Genomic DNA, 20560 nt, shown 5'->3' on the forward strand with positions numbered 1-20560 from the left:
AGACCAGCTTTATGTCCCAGTTCTCCTTTGTAAAATAGTTCTGTGCCTTCAGTCTCCCCACATGAGGACCTGCATGAAAGAACTCATGAATATTTCTATGCTGGTAGAGTAATTATAATAGTGGGAATAAATAGTATCAGGCATTGCTGTAAGATTAATAACTTTTAGATATTTTTAATGGCAGGAGTAGAAAAATTACAGTAATAAACAGATGCTTGGATATGTTCTTTCTGGACATAGGAGTTTAATTGGATACATTTGTGTGATGTCTTTAAAGGTTAAATGTATTTTTGTTACACAAAAACATCTTTTGACAGCAGATAAAGACAGTATTTTAGCGTGTTTCCTTAATGCGAAAATAACTACTTCCACCTCTCCCTGTCTGTCTGTCCTGCTTCCTCAAGAGTACTGACCTTTCTTAATTGTCATATTTGGCTGTTATTAAATGTATAAATTTAACAGTATGCAGTTCCTTTTTCTAGAGTCTTATTCACTAATGCTATAGCACTTCCTGACACAGCGTTATCCTGTATGAAAATAAACATTTTCCGTACACTGAATTCTTGGATACTTAGATAGCACCTTTCATTCTGTAAGCATTTTAGAAACAGTTATGAATTAAGTCTCAGTGCTTCTCTAAGATGTTGTCATTTCAATGCTACACTTGGAGTTAAATCTGATCAGGTGTCTTGCTTGACCTCTCAGTGAAAGCATCAGGCATAGAATCCAAACTAAAATACGTTGTTGTATTTTCTGAAGCAGATAGAGGTCACAGATAGACGTAACAAGGTAAAAACATCTGTCTTTCCTAGAAGGTGATATCCCCCCGGTAACAGGCTGTGATGCTCAGCTAATGGTGATATACAGTTTCAGGTGCAAAGTATTTTAGAAACTGAGCAAAGTTTAGTGATTAATACTGCTGGCGATAGCTGGGCTCTTCTAGAATGACAGGAATCTACCTGCACAAAGTAATGTTCACCTGGGTAGGAGACAGAACTTGGCTGGGGCAGGCTCAAGCTGTTCAGTGACTTTTACAGAATAAGGTCCTTTGCAAACCATATTAACTTCCTATCCAAGACACAAAATTAAAACAGCCATAGTTCTCCCTCCCACATTGTACACATTTCTGTGGAGAGAAGCTGAGAGAGTAAATATGTGACAGATGCTTGTCACCTTGTTTCATCCTGGAGGAGCTCAGGCAGTCCTGTGACAAATGTGGCGGAAGAACCTACACATCATAGAAATAGTTGATGAATCCTAGTTCTGTGTTTTTGCCATATGGCCATGGTTCTCTTTAAGTATGTTAAGTGAAAGGTAAGTGCAGCAGAGATAAATACACGAGTATTTTGTTTATGGCAAGAAAGCTTCATTCCCACGATTTTAAATGGTACAACTGTTATAGTGCTTACACAACATGTTGATCTTCATGCCCTGCAGTCAGTTTTGCATGATCAGGGAGATACTGAGGTTGCAGGGCCAAATTCCCAGAATTGTTGCCAGCTCTTTGAAATACAAAATAACAGGGTACCAGGAAACAGGCCTGTGTTTGCAGATTTTATATATTTTGCTTATTTTAGGTTGATATATGAATGTCAAAATGGCTACTGCATCAGGGAAGGGCATTCATCCAGGGAAAGGGAAGTGTTCACAGGGCATCTTTAGACTACTTCATATCATTAGATTGCCAGAATGATGCCTGTGGGACTGGCAGCAAATACAGCTCGGAGAGGCCTGCAGGCTACTCTGTGATGTCCAGAAAAAGACTGAGTGAGGAACTTTCTGAGATTCAGAGAAAGTTTCTTAAAATCCTACATGTGGTAAGAAAACATTACGCTGTTAGGCAGAAGGAGATAACATCACATCTTCAGTAGTTCTGATCATAATGATGCATTTATTTTCTGGGTTGTCTGTGCTGTTTTAATTTTCCAGGGAAGTTTATAACTATAAATAATTTTCTTCAAATGAAATTTAATATATTCCACTCTTGAAATATGAAATGCATGTTTTTCTCTTTTAGCTTGTAATAGATGCACTGTAATAGATGATTTTCCGTATTTGCTAATTATTTGAGTTTCATCTTCATAGCTTAATTTTTTCCTCCTGTCATATCTATTAGTTTTTGATGAGTAACATAAGATTTTTCTTCTAATACAAGCCTTGAAATTTTCTCACCATATGGAGATGTTTGGTTTTGCTAGTTCATTAAAATCTATTAAAAAATTCTATTTGGAGAAGGCAGCAACGAGATTTTCTTTTACCAAACACAAATTCATTTGCATTTAGGGTTACATTATTGCACATCATTTAATGCAGTATAGCAGTTAAATTGAGCATAAAATACTGAGACAGAGTATGCTACTATCCTCAGTTATATTTTAGGGAATGGAAACAAAGTCAATTTAGAGCTGTCTTACATAAGGGAAAACAACACAGCTTCGGTCTTTTAAACTAGTTGGTCTAGTATCTGTACGGCAGTCTCTCTAGCTCTAGTTTTTGAAAATTTTCATGGGGTAGAGTTGGATATAGCTGGATCTGTGAGATGAATATAACCCTAAAGCCAAAATGACAAAATCAATAATAATTTCAGATACATTTTTGGAAAGGGTACAGGAGAGTCCTTAGAACGCAGGGGAGGTCGGGTTCCAGTGTGCAGACAGAATAGGTAGTGGTTCTGTTTCCATACATTACCAGCAGAGCTGGCAGCAGGGTTGCATGGTGCTTCCCACTACAAGATCCTGTTCTTACAGTTTGGCGACTTTTTCACTGTTTACACTGAATTTGCCATGCTGAGAGTATGCTTCTGGCTGATTTTTAAATTGAAATGGATCAAACCTCTCTGACATTGAGGTTGGGGGAGAATATCTATCACATATTAAATAGCTTTTCCCAGTGATATAGTAGCAGTTCTGTCTTTTGGACTAGGAGCTCGACATTCTGGGCTTGTTCTGGAGTAAGGAGTGCCACTTGCAACCCCCTACAAAATAAACTGTATTGTTAAGCCTTGACAAATCTGAGTTGAAACAGGGTCACTAGAGGCTCATTATAGTGTAACTGCAAGATTGTGCACACAGGCTGCTCACATTGCATGTGCAGAATTCCCACGCTGTTTGTCTTGTTCCTGGGCTGCTTGGGCATTCCTGTGTTGATGCTTAACGGTGTGGGTTTTCTCGCGATCACTCATTCTAGTTGCTAGAGCAACGTTTTGATTATTATAAAGCCAGACACTAATGAAAACCACAGTTCTCTCCCCTGTGCTTTTACACTCTACTGGTGCCCAAGTAGGAAATGAGTAAAGAAATAGCCCATTCTTCTCTGGAGACATGAGATATACGATAGTTTTAAAGAAGAGGGCATTGCAGAAATGAGTTGTAGAGACACAGGAATGAATGTGGGTAAAAACAGAGGACAGACCCGTCAAGAGCATAAATCTCCACTCTCCTATGGAGTGTGGTGCTGAATGCTTTTTTCTGCTATAAGTAAATGTCTTAAACTCCTTTGCGAACTGTGAATGCTGTGCCTAAGAAAGCATAGGAACGATCCACAGAAAGAATAGAAATCTGTGATTAATAACAAATATTCTGTTCATTCAAGTAGTTGATAGTTTAAAAGTCCTAACCCTGCTAATGATCCAAACAGAAGTTTTGTATTGTTTTCCATAATGGAATCTCCATATTGCAGTTTGCTAAAGGAAGTACCACATCTTCAAGAAACTAAACAAAAAAAATTATGCTTGAAGGTAAGGCTGAAAAATTAAGTGCTCAAAAGCAGAGAATTTCAGGGATGGAGGCTGACGGAGCAGCGTTAATGAAGTCCTCTTATCCGTGTTTGTTACGGTACAGACTTCAGTTCTTCGTGTTTATTATCGTACAGACTTTGATGGCCTGCTCAGATAATTTTTTACTGTGACACACTCAATTAAAACAACATCTCACCTCAAAAACCATGCTAGCTTTCTTTTTGTACAGCTTAATCTTTATGACTCTTTAAAACCTACTTAAATGTGTGCCTTCTTCATTGAAAGCATACATCCTAAAAGGGGGAAGGTGCTTCTTCATCTCCTTTGTACTGAGGAAGCCATACTGAACACAGAAGATATAATCAGATTAAGTTGTGCAAATTCATACAGTCGTTCTTGCTATTGGGTGAAGAATGTATCTTTTTTCTGAAATCTCTCTCATGCTTTATTTCCCTATATTGTCTTTCGGTTTCAATTGTGATAAAGAGTTGCAGGAGCTCCCCCTAGTGCACGAAGTAATATTCGAAAAACACATGGATCAAGTTTATGAAGCTTACATGCTGGGACATCCCCTTTATGTTTTTCATGTAATGGCTCCGAATCCTCTAGACTGGAAGCTTATTGGAAGTGATTTATTTAAAGATATTTTGTATGGCAAAGCTCCTATAGGATGTGCTGAAATACTCCTCTGAAAGTTACTTTTTTTTCACCCATCTTCTTCCTTGGTTAATTTGATGTGATAAAATGTAGATTCCTTTTCTTTACTGAATTTTCAATAAGACTTAGGTACCATGCTGATTTTTATGCATTTAAATAATTGGAGTGATTGTGAAAACATGATCTGCTGTTTTATCAACTCTAAATGCGTTTAATAAAATTATATTTAAAAGATCTTTCAGTTGACAGAGAAGGGCATAATCTAAGTGTTAATCCTCAAAATATTGCCATTTTCAATATTGCCAGACAAATGAATATTAACTTATTTCAATTTTCAAGCACTTAAATATAGCTCTGGGCATTTGAAAGTATACCGTTTGTAAAGATGACATTACAGTTCTCTAGATGCAGCTTTGAAAAGCCCACACAAGACACTAGTAATAATCATGTTCATTCACCATATTAGCTACTCCAGCAATAAACACAATAATTTTACTTCTGATTTCCCTATATTTCAATTTACTTTTCCCACATGACAGAGAAGAAAGCTTATCTTTTAACATACTCAGTAGAATGTCAGATATGGAATGTGATAGAGCATTAGCAGAATGCTAAGGGAAGTGTTTCACGTGCTCATGAAATTGTGAGCCTACAAGAAAGAATAAAAAGAGAGAGCAGGAAAGCAGGCAGTATTCTAGCAAGGTTATAGATGCAATGACAAGGTGTTTGTTTGGAAGTGGTAACCTCTCCAACATTCACATGAAAACTGTGTTATAACAGAACTGATTTTCTGTGTGGATGGTTTTTATAACTGTCTGGTGATATGCATGCATTAATTCCTGTCCTCTGTGCCAGAGTCAGTTCCGCTATACAGTGTTAGCATAGGGTTGAAAAAATAATTCCCTTTTAACATCTGTTTTTAAAGTTGTTGCATAGAAACACTACATGCAAATATTTCTAAATAATGTCTTCATGCAGTCCTAACTGTACCAGTTACTTTTAGGGGCTGCTCTCATATTTTGGTACCAATTTCACGTATATGAATGTAATTGGCTTAGAGGTCTATTCAAGTTCCTCATTTTGCTCTAAGTGGAGGTGCTCAGGGTTCAGTCATTACCCCAGCCTGTAACGATTTGGCTAGTGCAGAGGCTCTGCATGTAGTCCCTGGCAATGAGTTGCATGGTTACAGCATATGGCAGGAGAGATAACAAAGACAGGAGTGTGAGATGAGTAGGAGCCTGTGAAAGATATATTTTTCATATGTTAGTAATGAACTTCATCATGAAAAATGTGAAGGTCTTTATATGTCATCAGAGCTCTTTAATGTAAACAAAATTGTTAGTAGGTGTGCTGGCTTACATAAGTAGGCTTTGCATAAACTAAATTGTTGCAGAACCACCAGAGAAGGTTTTGATACATCACTGTCTCCAGTTCCAGCCATATGGAGATGATACGCAGCTGTAGGCTTCCCTTCTCAATGCCAGTGTGAATAGCGATGCCTCACAGAAAAGCTTGCACCACCCCATCTGTTATCCAGTTCAGCTGCCTGATAATCTATGAAATATCTATGACCCATGATTTCATTGTGTACCCTGATTTCTGGAGACCCTAATGGCAGTTTCTACTGGAAATGGTTTCTTCTGCCATATCTAATCATATCAGTGAGCTCCAATCTGAGCAATACAGAACTAGCCAGAGTAGTCCCAACGAGAAACCTGCAGATGCAATTAGTGATTCTCATTCGATCTATTACTATACAGGAATGAGCATTGTGGAGACAAAGATCAGAATCCTTGGTCCGGGTTGCTGTGTATTTACCAGTGTACGTGTCAAACTAACCTAATTTCTCTGCAGTATGTACTTGGTCCATTTCAAGGATCCCGGATCCTTGAAGCCCTTCCATGAATTTGGAAGAAAAAATATGGCCCCTTCGTTCTACAATGAGGAGTTTTCATTGCGGTAGTTCTAAGGACAGCTCTAAGGATAAATAAAGCTCTCTACAATGATAGTGGGATTGGTAAGAGATGGAGGCAAGACTACTCTTGGCAGATGAATTAAACTTCTTGCAGAAGAGGGCAGAATTTTGCAACCTACAGATTATAAAGGAATATTCTTATTTTAAATTTTACCCTCATTTTCTAAAAGCAATAACAACAGAGGTTTAAATATATGTAGGTGTATATAAGCAAATTGCCACATTTATCTTGGGGAATAATGGGAAAAGTAGTGAATAATGTCCAGTAGCACGGCACAGCTGAATAGTCAGCACCTGAAGACAGAGCCTCCCTTTCCTGTCACAGCTGCAAAACATTACAGAAGCAACCACTGCCCGTTGCTCAGGAATGGAAAAGCAAGCTTGGAAAAGCATGTCTGCATCCATAGCCTTCTTTAAGTACTGCAATGACATTCTGAGTCGTTGTGAAACTACCTACAAGATCCAAATCTGGGAGATGTGGGTTTTATCATGAGGGAGAAGCGAAAAGATGAAGAATGAGAGGTACATCCTCTGTTACTGGCAGAACAATCCATATAGTCGAGTCAATGTTAGAGCTAAACTATATGAGATTTTAGATCCATGGCTTTTACATCTGAGTATTAATATGTATGGTCTCCACAGTATTTGTCTGAATGGAGAGTCCCTTCAAGCAGTCGTTATTTTGGTGCTCTCCACTTCTCTTGCATTTTTTTAGTTTTTATGCCAGCCTTTATTGCAATTTATGTGTATCCTAAAGCCTTGCAATTCTTGTTTGTGCTGGGTCTGGGTGCTGTGATGCAAAGCAGGGTTAAAGGCCTCTGCTACAAAGAGCTTCAGTCACGGAAAAGATGGAGTGACTGCCAGACAGAAAGATGGTGGTTTACTTAGAACATTGTAATGCATGGGATTCATATGTGTTCATACATTTCAAATGAGTTTACTTACAGGAGCTTATTGTGGTCGGTCATTGGTGTGATAATCCTAAGAGACAGTGGGAGTGGGAGGAAAAGGTTCAAAAATCAATAGACAAATGAAAAACTAAGTGATATATATTTCTTTGTTAATCTTGTAATATGGAGGGGATCTAACTAACACTGTTGGCCTTCTTCAGAGTAGCAGAGTAAGCAAGTACTCACCTCCTCCCTGAGTAACCTTCTCCCCACAAAAGGGTTACAGAGGTACTTGGGGTAGCATGGCAGAGGCAATTCGGCTGAAGAGATGTTTTCCCTTACTGACTCCTCTTGCTTAGCTGAATGAATGTTGCTGCCATAGTTTAGACAAATAAAATAAATAATGGAGAAATAACAGAAATTCCTAGAAAACACTAGAATTTGAAAATACTCAATATTGTGAAGTAGGTGTGGGACCTTCTTTCAATAGGAGCATCACACTCAGTTCCAGTTGCCTGGGGAAACAGCATATTGCCTTACCTGCCAGTGCTGGCAAGGGCAGTCTGATAATATATACTGTGGAGTCACATTTGATGACTCTTGCTTCTTGGCTGTGTCTTCTCTGTGATTCTGTCCCAACCCATAGAAAACATGCACATATGCTCCATTTATTTCTTGCAGTTGAAAGGCAGAAAGAGTGGGTAATTATACTGAGAAAAAAAGATAGTCCTTTTCAAGGTTCATGTCTTCAGACAAGTCAAGCGTATACAAGTAACACATTTGGCACTTATATTTGAAACAGCAAAATGAATTTTTTTTGAATCTTGTAATTATTTTCTCAAGTTTGGCAGAAAAATTGGATCAAGGATCTTAAAATCAGATTCCTTCCAGTCACTCATATCATCTCTTGCAGAGCATTTTGACTGCCTGTCCTACAATGCATGCTGGAAATTGGTATTCTACAAAGTCAATTATAGTTCTGAGTCAGTAAAAAGTAATCAATGTGTCTGATCCGATCATTTAGCAGCATCTTTTTTTGTCTATGTACAGATGACAAAAATTTGAGAGGTTAATAAATAGTGAGGAAAAGCTGTCCAGTGATTTTATTCTTCTTTTTGTGTCAGCCAGCCAAGAACCAGGAGCCTGTTGTGCTGGCTCCATACAAAGACCATCACCACCAAAGCAAGTGTTCGGTTTGTGGTGCTCATTTAGAGCCATTCTGAGTTAGAATTTCTAAGGCAAAAAAGTCAGATATTTACGACAGAGCCAAAAATGTAATTGGACTATTATCTCCAGTGATGGTTAAGAAGCGAGTGCTGTTCAGGTATTTAAAGATTTATCATTTATGACTTTTCATTATTTATTCTTTTTGTAAATTTCCTTCTGGAAGAAAACTTGGCACAAGACTGTGAACATGTTTGATCTTTGTGTGATTTATCATCAGTGATGCAGCTGTCTTAAAATTAAAGATAGCAGTTAGTGAGGAAATACAAATACACATAGCTGAATTGACTAGTAGAGAAATGAAAATAATACATAATTTAGGTTCCAAAATAAAAATGGGGAAAAAAATTACTTCCAATACCAGTTACTACTCTGCTTCTAATTAGGATTACTCAGCCACACTTGTTTTCATCTTAGGAAATGAAATAATATAAACAATTTATATACTAACCTTAAATATGAACTGGATGGAGAAAGAGCCAGTAGCTTAACAGGGGAGAATTATGATTAAGTCTTTGTAAACCTCCCAGGACTGCTTTGTCCATCCTCACTCTTCAAAGTAGCTGACCTCAAATGCAGAAATCTGAGGGGGCTAAAGAAACATTTTCTCTCATGCCACTCTTCCCTTGTAGCCTTTTGCACAATGGCTCAGATGGTTACTTTTCATCCAAACCCGTTTTCTGACCCAGCCCACCTTAAAGCCATGTGAAGGCCAGCAGTGACACCTGGAAAAGAGGTAGGAGAGGGTGGCTGTGCAATAGGAAGATGGTGGGAGCATCAGCTCCCAGAGCAGGGCACATATGGGCCCAGGGAGAATCATGGGGCTGTGGCTGCCCTTCCACAGCAGCTTCCAGTGACCTGCACCAGGCCTGTAGGGACCTGTGGCCCCCGCCACCATCCCTTCTCTCTACACCAGGTTACGTGTGCCCTCTCCTCCACCACAGACTCCTGCCTGCCTGGGGGTAGAGGAGCAGAACCGTTGAGAAGCACATAAACGTTTTTGCTGAGCTTAATTTGCTGCTGCTTCAGATGAAAATTAGGTCCCTGGCCAGGGCCAGCACAAGTAACAGGGTGGAGCCTGGGTGTGGGGTTCAAGGAAGAGATGGACCACAGTGGTCCTGTTCGAGACTACTATGAACTGTCTGCAACTTTAAATGTAAACCTTTGCACAAAGCACTCCCAGATCTGTCAGCTGTAAACAGAGACTCTCTTCTGCCCCAAACCTGGCATTTCTGCCAGCTCATGTCAGCTGCAGGAGAAGCAGAGGGACAACTGGCAGGGGCTCGTTTTGTCAGGCCAGCTTGCAGCTCCACTGCAATTCACTGCTAAAACACAAATGAATCTGTGTGATTTCAGTCTGCTGTGTTTAAACAGAGATTTGTATGATGTGTTCCTGTTATTGCTGTAATACACATACAGATCCAGACAAATATTTGTTCCCCTGTCCCTTCCTCCACTTGAGTTGTCTTAATTATGTTCGGAGTCAGTCTAGATTAGGGCTTTTCAGCTTGTGGTCTGCAGGATGCTGGGTTCTGGCAGCTATTCCAAATGAGTGGGAAATAAACTTAAGCCTGTTGTCACTAGCTGTACAAGGTACCTCGTCTTGACTGGCAAAACTATAGGGGTCCACAAGATAAAGGAGCCTAACAACCCACCACCACCACCTTTTGTTTCCCCTGATTCAGTTCGCACTCTGCTTAGTGTCAGTGTTAGCTGCTGCAGATTCCAGGGGAATGTTGGAGAAACACGTGTTGACAAAACTGTAACAGTAAGGTTTCTGGCATTGCTTATACTGGAAAAGTATAGCCACCACTCCACAGCAGTCCTGGGCCTGTGTAACAGAATGGCGCTCTCGTCTTCCTGGTATACTGGTCCAAACTGGGGGAAGGAGGAGGTAGAAGAAAACAGGGAGATTGCCTCACTGGAGCTTCTGAATGCTACTTAGTCTGTTCGGTTTCTTCAGTGTTACAGTCAGTATTCTTGAAATGCTGTCTTTTGTGTTTTGTCTGGCCTTTTTGCTATCATGTTTGGGGTAGAGAACCTGGACTGCTGCCTGGAAAGTGCTGTGTGACCTTGTGGCAATACAGACATGGGGCAAACTGCAATAATATTGGACTTCACTGTACCAGAAATTCTTCCGGGAAGGATGCATCTTCCTTTCCCCAAGACAGTCTCCTAGACCAACTGTCATGGAGAAGCTGAAGAGTACTACATTGTCGCAGAAATTATATTTTTTTAATACAAGTTAGCTGGAAATATTCTGTGTACATTCAGTATTTCCAGGCAAGCTGGTTTGGATTACAGTAATTAAACTCCTCTGGAACAGCAAACATTTTCACACTCTGTTTTGCTTAACATAGTGCAACAGTCCTTATCCTTTATACAGCCCACAGAGAGACACTAAAGAGTCAATTAAGCCAAAGAAGATTTTGAAAAGAAAGAGGTGAGTGGTTGAGAGATGGCAGGGACAGAATTTCAGCTGGATGAAGTCATATTTTTAGCAATGATGTGAAAATAAATGCCAACATTAAGGAGAGTAGGAGAAAGGGGATAAACTACAAAATACATACAGTAGGTCCTTTTCCATTTCACAGGGACAGGGCTGGTTCTGTGATATCCCTAAAAGCCAGACATCACTGAATTTACACAGCTTGGGCTACATACCGAGAGAGATACAAAGAGGAAATCTCTTTCAGAAACACACTATGGTGAACTGGGATATAAAGAGATGTGGTTCGCTAGGGAAAATGTCAGATAGAGTAATTTCACCCCTCTGTGTCAGTCTTGGGTTAATAATTGCAGTGTTCTGTGTGCCTTCGTGGAGCCAGTTTTTTCTCAAGTTGCAATAAAGTTTCATTTAGCAACAGAAGTAGCTCAGAATATGTTTAGAAATGTCTGTCCCTCACTAGTTATCAGGGAAGATGAGCTGAAATTCAAAACAATAAGAAATGTGAACAGGCCTGATTTGAAAGGTATCAAGTTAGGCAGCTGCAAGCTCTGTAGGAAGTTAGGAGGAAGGAAGGAGCAAATTTAAAAATATTAAATAATTACTCTTTTCCAATGCTAATTATATTTTGTTCAGATTGGCAGGAACTAATAGTATTATTCTTTTACTGCTTTCTTGGGGAATACCTACTGTTTGCACAGATGCACATTAACTCAGTGTTTGTATTTTATTTGCTGATTGTTCCCAGTGCATTATGGAATTAATGTGAAAACCGGGGCATATCAATCCATGATGTTCAGATCCAATAATTTGATTCCAAATGACTTTGTATATTTTAATCAATACAATTACTGCCAATAAAGTATCTGAAGAACACTGAATTAACTGGTTAACTAATAGAGCAGTTATGAGTTTCATTTCATGCTAGTTAAATGCGTGAGATCACAATTGCATTTTACTGTAAAAGAAAAAGAAAAGCCCTTACCCTTCATAGGCTGCATTTATGCTGTTGGACTTTGCCCATTACTGAATCGGATGATGCACCCTCATAGCAGGAGAAGGTAATGATGTTGATGGGTTGTCCTCAGAAGACGCATGTTGTCCCTCGTAACCAGGTCCCTCCTGCTTTCATAGAATCATAGAATACCTCAGGTTGGAAGGGACTCATAAGGGTCATAGAGTACAACTCCCTGTTCATTGCAGGACTACCTAAAACTAAACCATGTGACTAAGAGCATCGTTCAGATGCTCCTTGAACTCTGACAGGCTTGGTGCTGTGACTACTTCTCTGGGGAGCCTGTTCCAGTGACTGACCACCCCCTCAGTGAAGAACCTTTTCCTAACGTCCAGTCTGAACTTCCCCTGACACAACTTGATTCCATTTTCTTGTATCCTATTGCTGGTCACCAGAGAGAGGAGATCAGCACCTCTGCTGCCCTCCTTGAGGAAGTTGTAGACTGCAATGAGGTCACCCCATGTTTTGGTTAGATCTCTCTGGTCATGAAGGTTCATTGTGGTTAGCAGAGTTGTGAGGGTGCTAACACATCCCAGTCAGGGACAGTAGCTGTCTCTTGCATCAGAAGTCCTAGGAAGAAGGGCGCTACCCTAACGAGACTACAATCCAATTTTGAAACAAAATCACCCAGCAGATAAACCGCAGTCTGAAAGACTTGGATGAGACAGGTAGCAGGTTCAGCACATCAGCACCCTCCACCTTGACATGCTGTTTGTAGACATCATGGGAAACAGAAGTTTTAAGGAAGGTTGTTTTGTGGATATTTGCCAAGAGCAGAATGCTTGCCTTTTCCACTGATGCACAAATATGTAAATTCAACAGCAGTGCTTCAATGGTTTTTATGCTTATGACAGAAGACTTAAAGCTGTTGAAGTAAAGAAATACTTGGCTGAAAGAAGAATGTCTGCTTTTTTTGAAAACGTGTTCTGATCTAACCATGAGTGTGGGGTTTCTTTTCTCTGTTTACTTTCATATACTACAGAAACCACCATTTACCTTTTTTAGGAAATATATTCCATGTAGATGGAAAACATTTACATAGATCATTAAAAAACTCCTTCTATGAAGTAGGATAGCAGAAGGTGTTGCACTGGATATTGTTAGATTATTCCTTTTCAGTTCCATTTTCAGCAAAAATTTATTTCTGAAAAGGATGACAGGAAGAAGAATGAGAAGTAGACAGGGCAGCTAGAATCTGAGGCAGATGTGCTGCCCTCCTTCAATGTTTCTTCATTTCACGTATGTTCACAAAATGCACTGGCCTGAACTTGGAGAAGAAGGAACCTGGAATCAGCAGAAGAGACACAAAATGGGTTTAAGTGAAATTCTGTTCCTTGCTTGCCAGAGGCTTTGCCTTGTTGCTCACCACCCCAGGGAATTCAGGAGGTAACCTTCAATGCCCTCTAGCCCTGTCTCACTTTGATGACTTTTCCTTTCAGTGTTAAAAATCATTGTAAAATGCACAGGATGACTTTGTAGGCACCAGACTTCCAGGATTTCAATTGCAGGATTCAGCAGTGTTGTCAGTTGCTCATTCTCATCACTTGTCAGAGATGTGAGTAGATACTGTTGCCCCCATTTTACAGGTGGAGAAGTTGAAACACTCAGAGGTCAAGTCACGCAACACATGAACTGCTATCACCCAGAAGACAGCGGTGCTCTTGCCTCACTTGCGTGGCATTTTGACTGCACCAAAGTCAAGAGTTTTACCATTGATTTTAATAGGTTCATGATCTCACTTGCTAATTCACACTCCATCCAGTTTTTAGTACCCTTTTGTTTGGCATGAAACCACTTCCATCTAAAATTTCACCACCTAATCCTCAGAGAGGCATCTGAGTGTGCTCTAGGCATAGGAGAGCCCACCCAGTCCTGTTTATCTAGAGGCATGCCTCCTGGGAGACTTGGAGGTGGGAGATGGGTGCAGAAGTTACAAAGGTATCTGGGAACAAGTGAAAAAAAAATCCTCCAGAAGCTTATTCATCTTTAGCTTCCCTTCAGTTTGTCTTTTGAATAGTTGCTGTGTATCTATAACGTGGGTGAGAGGCAGATCTTAAAAACCAGTAACCTTGCTGCCTAATATTTATCATAACTTTTCATCTTCATCATTATAGTTTGTTTCTCAAGAAGTAAATAATTTCAGGTGAACATACTATTAAAGCCATGGATACTAAGAAACCAGTAATTCTCATGAGAGACCATGAAAAAATGCTTTATTTTTTTGTAGGTTAAAAAATGCCGCAGCAGAGAAACCCGTGACAGCGCTGACTTGAGATTCCTTATGACAACTGTAGTCACACCTATCAGAATATCGGGAGTGCTCACAGCAGAGTTAGCATTTTCTGACATTTTATTCAATGTGTGCCGTGTAGTTATAGCAGCTGTTTCATTGTAGCAGGGAAGTAGAAAAATGACAGGAAAATAAGACATCATTAGCCATGTTCTGGGGGTTTTTGTGCACTGGTCATAGTCTGTTTCAATATTCCTTTTCCCTTTGACATTCACAGTGAAGTATCATTTCTGGTAATGGCTGAATCGTTTTGTGTTAAAAGGACGGACGTATACAGTTTGTCAAAGAAACATTGTAAAAGTGTTAATAGCAATTTCAATTTAACTTTCTAAAATAAATTTGCTACACTGATTGTATTTGAGAATTTAAAGCAACACATTTTCCTGTTTATGCTATTAATACATGTAGATTACTAAAGAAAATCAATTTTAGAATGTATTTTAAAATACAGGTTAGTCTTCAGACTGTATTACATTTAAAGAATATAGATTTTTAAACAGTCATCATTACTCTGAATATTTTGATAGTAGCCCATTTACTGACACTATTCAAAGCATTTTACAAAGGTAGACATTATTAATATTCCTCTCTCCAAAAAGAGGAAAATGAAACAGTGTGATTACATGATTTGCAAGGTCATGCAGTCAATTAATTCAGAAAAAAAGAATAAAACTGAGCTGTCTTAACCACCGGTCCTGACAATTTCTACTAGTCTATTTTGCTTGATTTAGTTAGTTCATAGTTTGGGGTATTTAAATTATAAGTGCTGTAGTTTTGTGAAACTCAGAAGATTTTTTAAGATACAATTAATTCCTGTTTCTGTGGAAGTTCCCTAATTTTGCAAACAATTTTGTGACTGTTTGTGTTTGCCTCCATCCATACTTTGCCCTGCTTCCCACTTCTGCTGTTTACAGATGTTTCTTAAGAAACTATATGGTTGTCTTTTGTGAGCATGGGTGGTTTGAAGATGCTTTGGTGATACAATTTTAGACTACCTAGACTGCCTACAGGTCCTTTTAGTACTTGCATTGTTTGGTAAACGTGATGAAGAGCAGAAGCAAGTGCTCTTTCTGGGTTATTTGTCCTTTGTTAATTGCGAAGTGTTGCTAAGTCACCTACAGACCTGGCATGAGATCAGTCATTGCCAGTTTTAGACTTTTCCAGTTAGCAGATGTGAGCAGGCATGTTGCTCTTTAGCTACCAGTGCTGGCTTGTGGAGAGTGCTAGAGAGGACAGATTTGTTCTCTCAGCTGCTGCATGCATTACTGGGGTGATAGTGAAGAGTTGACTGAAATGTTTCCAGCGTAGTAGTGATGATTGTATTTCTATTTCCACTTCTCTTGTCTTCTGGAGGGGCATGGTAAGGTCTCTCTGCAGATATGACTGTGGTCAGGGTTGGGCAGAGATCAGTCCTGGTAACGTCCCAACCATCAGAAAAGCCTGTGGCAGGGAATGTGTGCCAAGGTTTCTTACAGAGTGTGCACCCTGGGGGGTTGGTTAGGGGTCACGACATAGGTTGTTTTCTGATGACAAGAGTTGGTCAGTGTATCAGCATGTTCTACATCAGGCTACACCAGAGATCCAGCACAGAAATTCCTACATTATCCTTCAAATTTTTGCAAAAATGCTTTTCAAAGGACCTTTTTATGACAGAATCTTTGGCCAGCTGCTTCTCTGACGTTTTTTAGCAAGCTGCATTCACTAGGTGTATTGTTTTAGCTGTAGCATCCTGGCAGAGGTTGGTGCAGACTGCATTGACATACTCTTTCTCTGCAGATGGAACTAAGACCAATGGAATTGGCTTTAGGATACTCTGTCCAAGACTGCTTTCCACTTGGAAATGCACTCCCACAGCTATGATACTGTATGCTCATCTTTATGCCTGCTGTATGGTTATTGTGTAGCGATGGAAATACTGGTTTGTATTGGAAAAAGAGTCTTCTCTACAAAGGCCCCATATCTTTGGAATTCATATCTGAAGTAGCTCAGGTAGATGACATACTACAAAAAAAGGCAACTTTTTGGATATGGATATATAGATTTGAGAAAGAATGATAGGAATAGAAGGGGAAGGTGGTGTGTGGGAGGGCTGTGGGGACTCTTGCTGATTGTCCGCTGTATCTTACTGACTGGTTATATTTCACCAGTATTGTGGGAATGGTTTTTGGTATGTTTTATTTCCTGCCAAATGAACCAGACAGAGCATTGATAGCCTTTCACGAGATATATATAAGGATAGTCAAACATGCTAGTCTTAAATGGCAGTCATCAGAAGTCATTTGGAACCAGTAAGAGCTAAAGATGCTCTGCTTCCTGAAATACACTTCGGAGAATCAAATACTATGGGCCTGACTCAAAACCCGATGAGTCAGTTAGGAACTTGCCAGTAATTTCAGTGGGATTTGGATTAGGCCCTAAATCACCAATAGGAGTAAATACTGAGGGGGTAAAACAAACAGACCTCTCTTAGTCATGTGGCTGTTGCTGCTGCCACCTCTTGACTTGTGTGGGTTTTGTCCTTTGTTTCTTGTGGATCCCCTGCCAGCCAGCAGGAAAACAGATGTCACTTACAAGTCTTTTCAGTGCCTCAGTTGGAAACCAAGGGGTCAACAGTAGTGCACAGGTTTATCTGATCGCCTTGGTAACTTCACATGCCATGCTTAACTCCAATAAATACAGAAACTTGTTCTCTGTTCAAAGATGAGCTAAACTGAGGTCATGGGAAAAACATGATTCATTGGCTTTTGTTTTATTTCATCTTAATACTTTGCAATACACAATTCCTACACTAACATTTGAGAGTAGTAAGTTGGGTCCCCTCCGTCTATAGATTCTATAGATCCAAACTGATGTAGATCTAAAGCTTTCATTCATATGTAAAGGCTCAGAAGAAACATCCCTTTACAGCTATTTAACAAGGGGAATAGAAAAATGTATTTTTATAAGAGATGTTCTGGGACTTTACTTAGCAGATTCAAATAACTTGACAAATACAGACCTCATGTCAGGTCTCTATTATTGTTCGTTATATTATTTATTTGTTTGCATATGGCTTGCTCAGTGAGGTAAGGAGCACAGAAAAAATGGCAGCTCTTGCCCTGTAGTTGGTAATCTAAGGCCTATTTCTCCAGAGATTAAATGTGTGCATAAAATTATACACATGAATGGTCCTATTTAAATCTATGATATTGCTCTCATGCATAAATATTTGAATCTTCAAAGGAATGGAGGCTAAAATTGCTACTTTCCTTACTTTGCCCCGGTTTAAATAGGGAGTTTTGTGATTGGCTTCATGAAGGGTTTGTTTAAATGGCCCAAATGTGAATCCATAAAGGTACAGATATGGAGTTTGTCAAAGTTAATGCTGAAAGCCATTTTATCACAGATTCTCATGATCATTTTCTGCCTCCCTCTACCAACACCTGCAGCTTTCCCCTCTCTACCCTTCAGACCCGTACACACCTTCTCTCCTACGGGGGGATCAGCAGATGATAGTAAACTGTGTGTGCGCTAGTTGGAAAAGGGCATGCTGTAGCTAACCCTCAAGATGGTACTGCTGTGTTGCTCTATCTCATGCTGAAGGAAAGCTAAGAGCAGGAACACTTGTCACTACTGTGGCTAGGAGTTTGGTAATAATTCGTAAACTATTCTGATTGGCTTCCAGAATGTATTAAGAAGGTAGTTAAACACCCTGCTCACTCTCTGCTGTTTTATAGCGAGAGTTACTTCTTTTTTTCTAAGTGCTTTCTAAGTACCCCTTATTGGGAAATCCAAGATTGTAAAGACTTAGAAAATATTTCTTAGGTTTCAGCCAAGTTGTGAATATTATCCTAAGATACAATCCCTTACAGCATCCAGGCTTTTTTTGACGGGAGGCTGTTGCAGGAACACTGTATCTCCTATTAACTAATTGATGTTACATTACTCTGCCTTTGAAGGATGACTTACCTTTCTATAGCAAACTCAGTCCAAGTCCTGTGATTCCATTTGTTGCATTTCATCTCATTGCTAGTGCAGCCAGGGTCACTGCGGAAGCTTTGGAAGGCTGTAACTTTGGGGGAACTCTTTGCTGAGCATGTCTTTTGGATGGCAATGATGTTGTTCCTCAGTAGGAGTGACTGCTTTGTTTTCTTGAGTCTGGGCTTGCTGCTCTGGGGGCTGTATTATTGATCATCTCCTTAAGCACCACCTTGTGGTTGAACTAATTTTAGACATGTAAAGGTGTCCTCGAAAATTACACAGTGCCACACAGTGAGGCTAAAAGGTACTTCAGGAAAGCATCTAGTCGGTCCCTGAGCCACATGTACAATTCACTACAGCAGTAGCACTCCTGACAGATACCTTACGTATCCTCCCAAGCCTCCAAAGATGGAGAAACCACACCTCCCTAGGAATCTGTGCCAGTATTCACTGTCCACACTGTTAGGAAAGCTTCACCGATGTCTAACCTGAATCTTTCTTACAGTAATTTAAACCCTATTTCCTGATCTCTGCAAGATGGACTAGGTGACTTCTTTCTTCTTTTCAAAGGCCTTTTAAATCTGAAGTCTTTTTTATCATGCTTCTGCTAAGACTTGCCTTTTCCTTAGCTGAACAACTTTGATTATTTATGTTGTGCTTTCTGATGATACTTGTTGCTCTCCTCTAAATTCTGTCCAGATGGTTTAGATACTTTTGATGTGAAGTGGGCAAATATGACACAGTACTTCAGCTTAGGTCTTAGGCTGACTAAAGCAGAACTGCGTTATGTATCTAATCTGTTACTACATCTTAGTACAGTATTTGTTGCTTTTATACAAGTACGGCATTATTTACTCAATTCTGTCTAATCTGTATTATAAACCTTATTTCCTTTTCTGTGGGACTGCTGTTAAGACACTTGTTTCCTACCCTGTCTTTGTATATCTGATTCTGCCTAGAAAAGTAGTCAGCACTATCTGTGTTGCATAATAGCAAATATTTAATTCAGACCAATGTCAAAACTGTGTCAAATCGTAAACTTATTTTTCAATGTACATGAAGTCCCTCCCATCCTGAAGTCTCCTGCAGAATCAATCAGTGTACATTCTACTTCATCCCATCTTAATATTTAATAGTATCAGATGTGATATATTCTTGAGAATGGTGCTCAGAATAGACCTCTGGTATGACTGCCAGTTGGACAGTGCTTCACTGGTAATTGCTTTCAAAATATACTTTTCCAACTGACTTTGCACCAATTTTGTAAAAATTTAATCTGGCCTTTGCAGAAGAGATTATCATATGAGATTGTGCCAAAGTCTTACTAAAGTAAAGGGTTAGAAAACTACTGTTTCTTCCCCAATCTGTGTTGCTACCCAACATTAGAAAGAAATTACATCAATGTGGCATGATTTGTTCTTGATTAATATACATCACATGTCACTCATCTCCCTGTTCTTTTCCAGGTGCTTACAAATGGACTTTTTCTAGGAAGTCATGTTAAGCTGATATGTCTGTCATTTTTCAGCTCCTCCTTTTCCCATTTTCCTGTCTTCTGCTGCCTTCCTTAGACCCCAAGAATTGTCAGAGGTGGCGGTGGCTGCAGCCCTCTTTAAGTTTCTTCAAGCTCTTCAAGTTTCCTGCATGAAATTTTAGAAACCCAGCCAGTCTGAGAATAGCTAATTTATGTAATATTTTCTCATCCATTCTTTTGCTTTCTCAGGCTGAGATTTTACTCCTTTCACTCTACAACTTAGGATATTAGCCATCTGTCTGCCACTGATCTTTCTAATGAACACTTAAACAAAAAAATAAATCAACTGCTTCTGGCCTTCTTGAATTATCTGTCAATAGATTTACCTCTGTTGAGCAGTGGATCAACACTTCTCCTCTCTGTTTTACTACTAATGTACTTGTGGAATACTTTTTGTAACTCTTGACATTTCTTCGTAGGTTTGTCTCATTTGATACCTTTGCTTTTCTAATTTTGTCCTTCATTATTCAAATTATTTTTTATACTTGCCTTTTGTAAACCCCCTTACCTTAGCCTTTCTGTACATTTCCTTCTTGTATTTCAGTGAAGAGCTCTTTCTTTAGTTAAGTTGAGTCTTTACTACATCTTCTAGCTGTATGCTAGGGTATATTTTATGTGTGGTTGGTATTGTTTCATTGAGTAACTACCAACTCTCTTTAACTGCTTTTACCTTACACTTACTCCTCCATGACCTGCTCCAGGAATTTAGCTATCAGTATCTTATGGGAGTTTTTCTTCCTAGTCCATTGTTTCTACTTTAATGTTCTTCCTTCCTTCTGTAAAGTACCGACACTGGATCATTTCATGATCACCCCCACCCCCGTTACCTTGTG

At 39.5% G+C, this 20560-nt stretch overlaps 1 protein-coding gene across 6 annotated transcripts in view; it reads left to right on the top strand.

Moving 5' to 3' along the window:
- RAPGEF4 (Rap guanine nucleotide exchange factor 4) overlaps positions 1-20560 on the top strand; it is a 157432-nt gene that overhangs the window by 79169 nt on the left and 57703 nt on the right. The window lies entirely within an intron of this gene.

The sequence above is a fragment of the Phalacrocorax carbo genome, chromosome 5, assembly GCF_963921805.1.
Source record: "Phalacrocorax carbo chromosome 5, bPhaCar2.1, whole genome shotgun sequence".
NCBI lineage: Eukaryota > Metazoa > Chordata > Aves > Suliformes > Phalacrocoracidae > Phalacrocorax > Phalacrocorax carbo.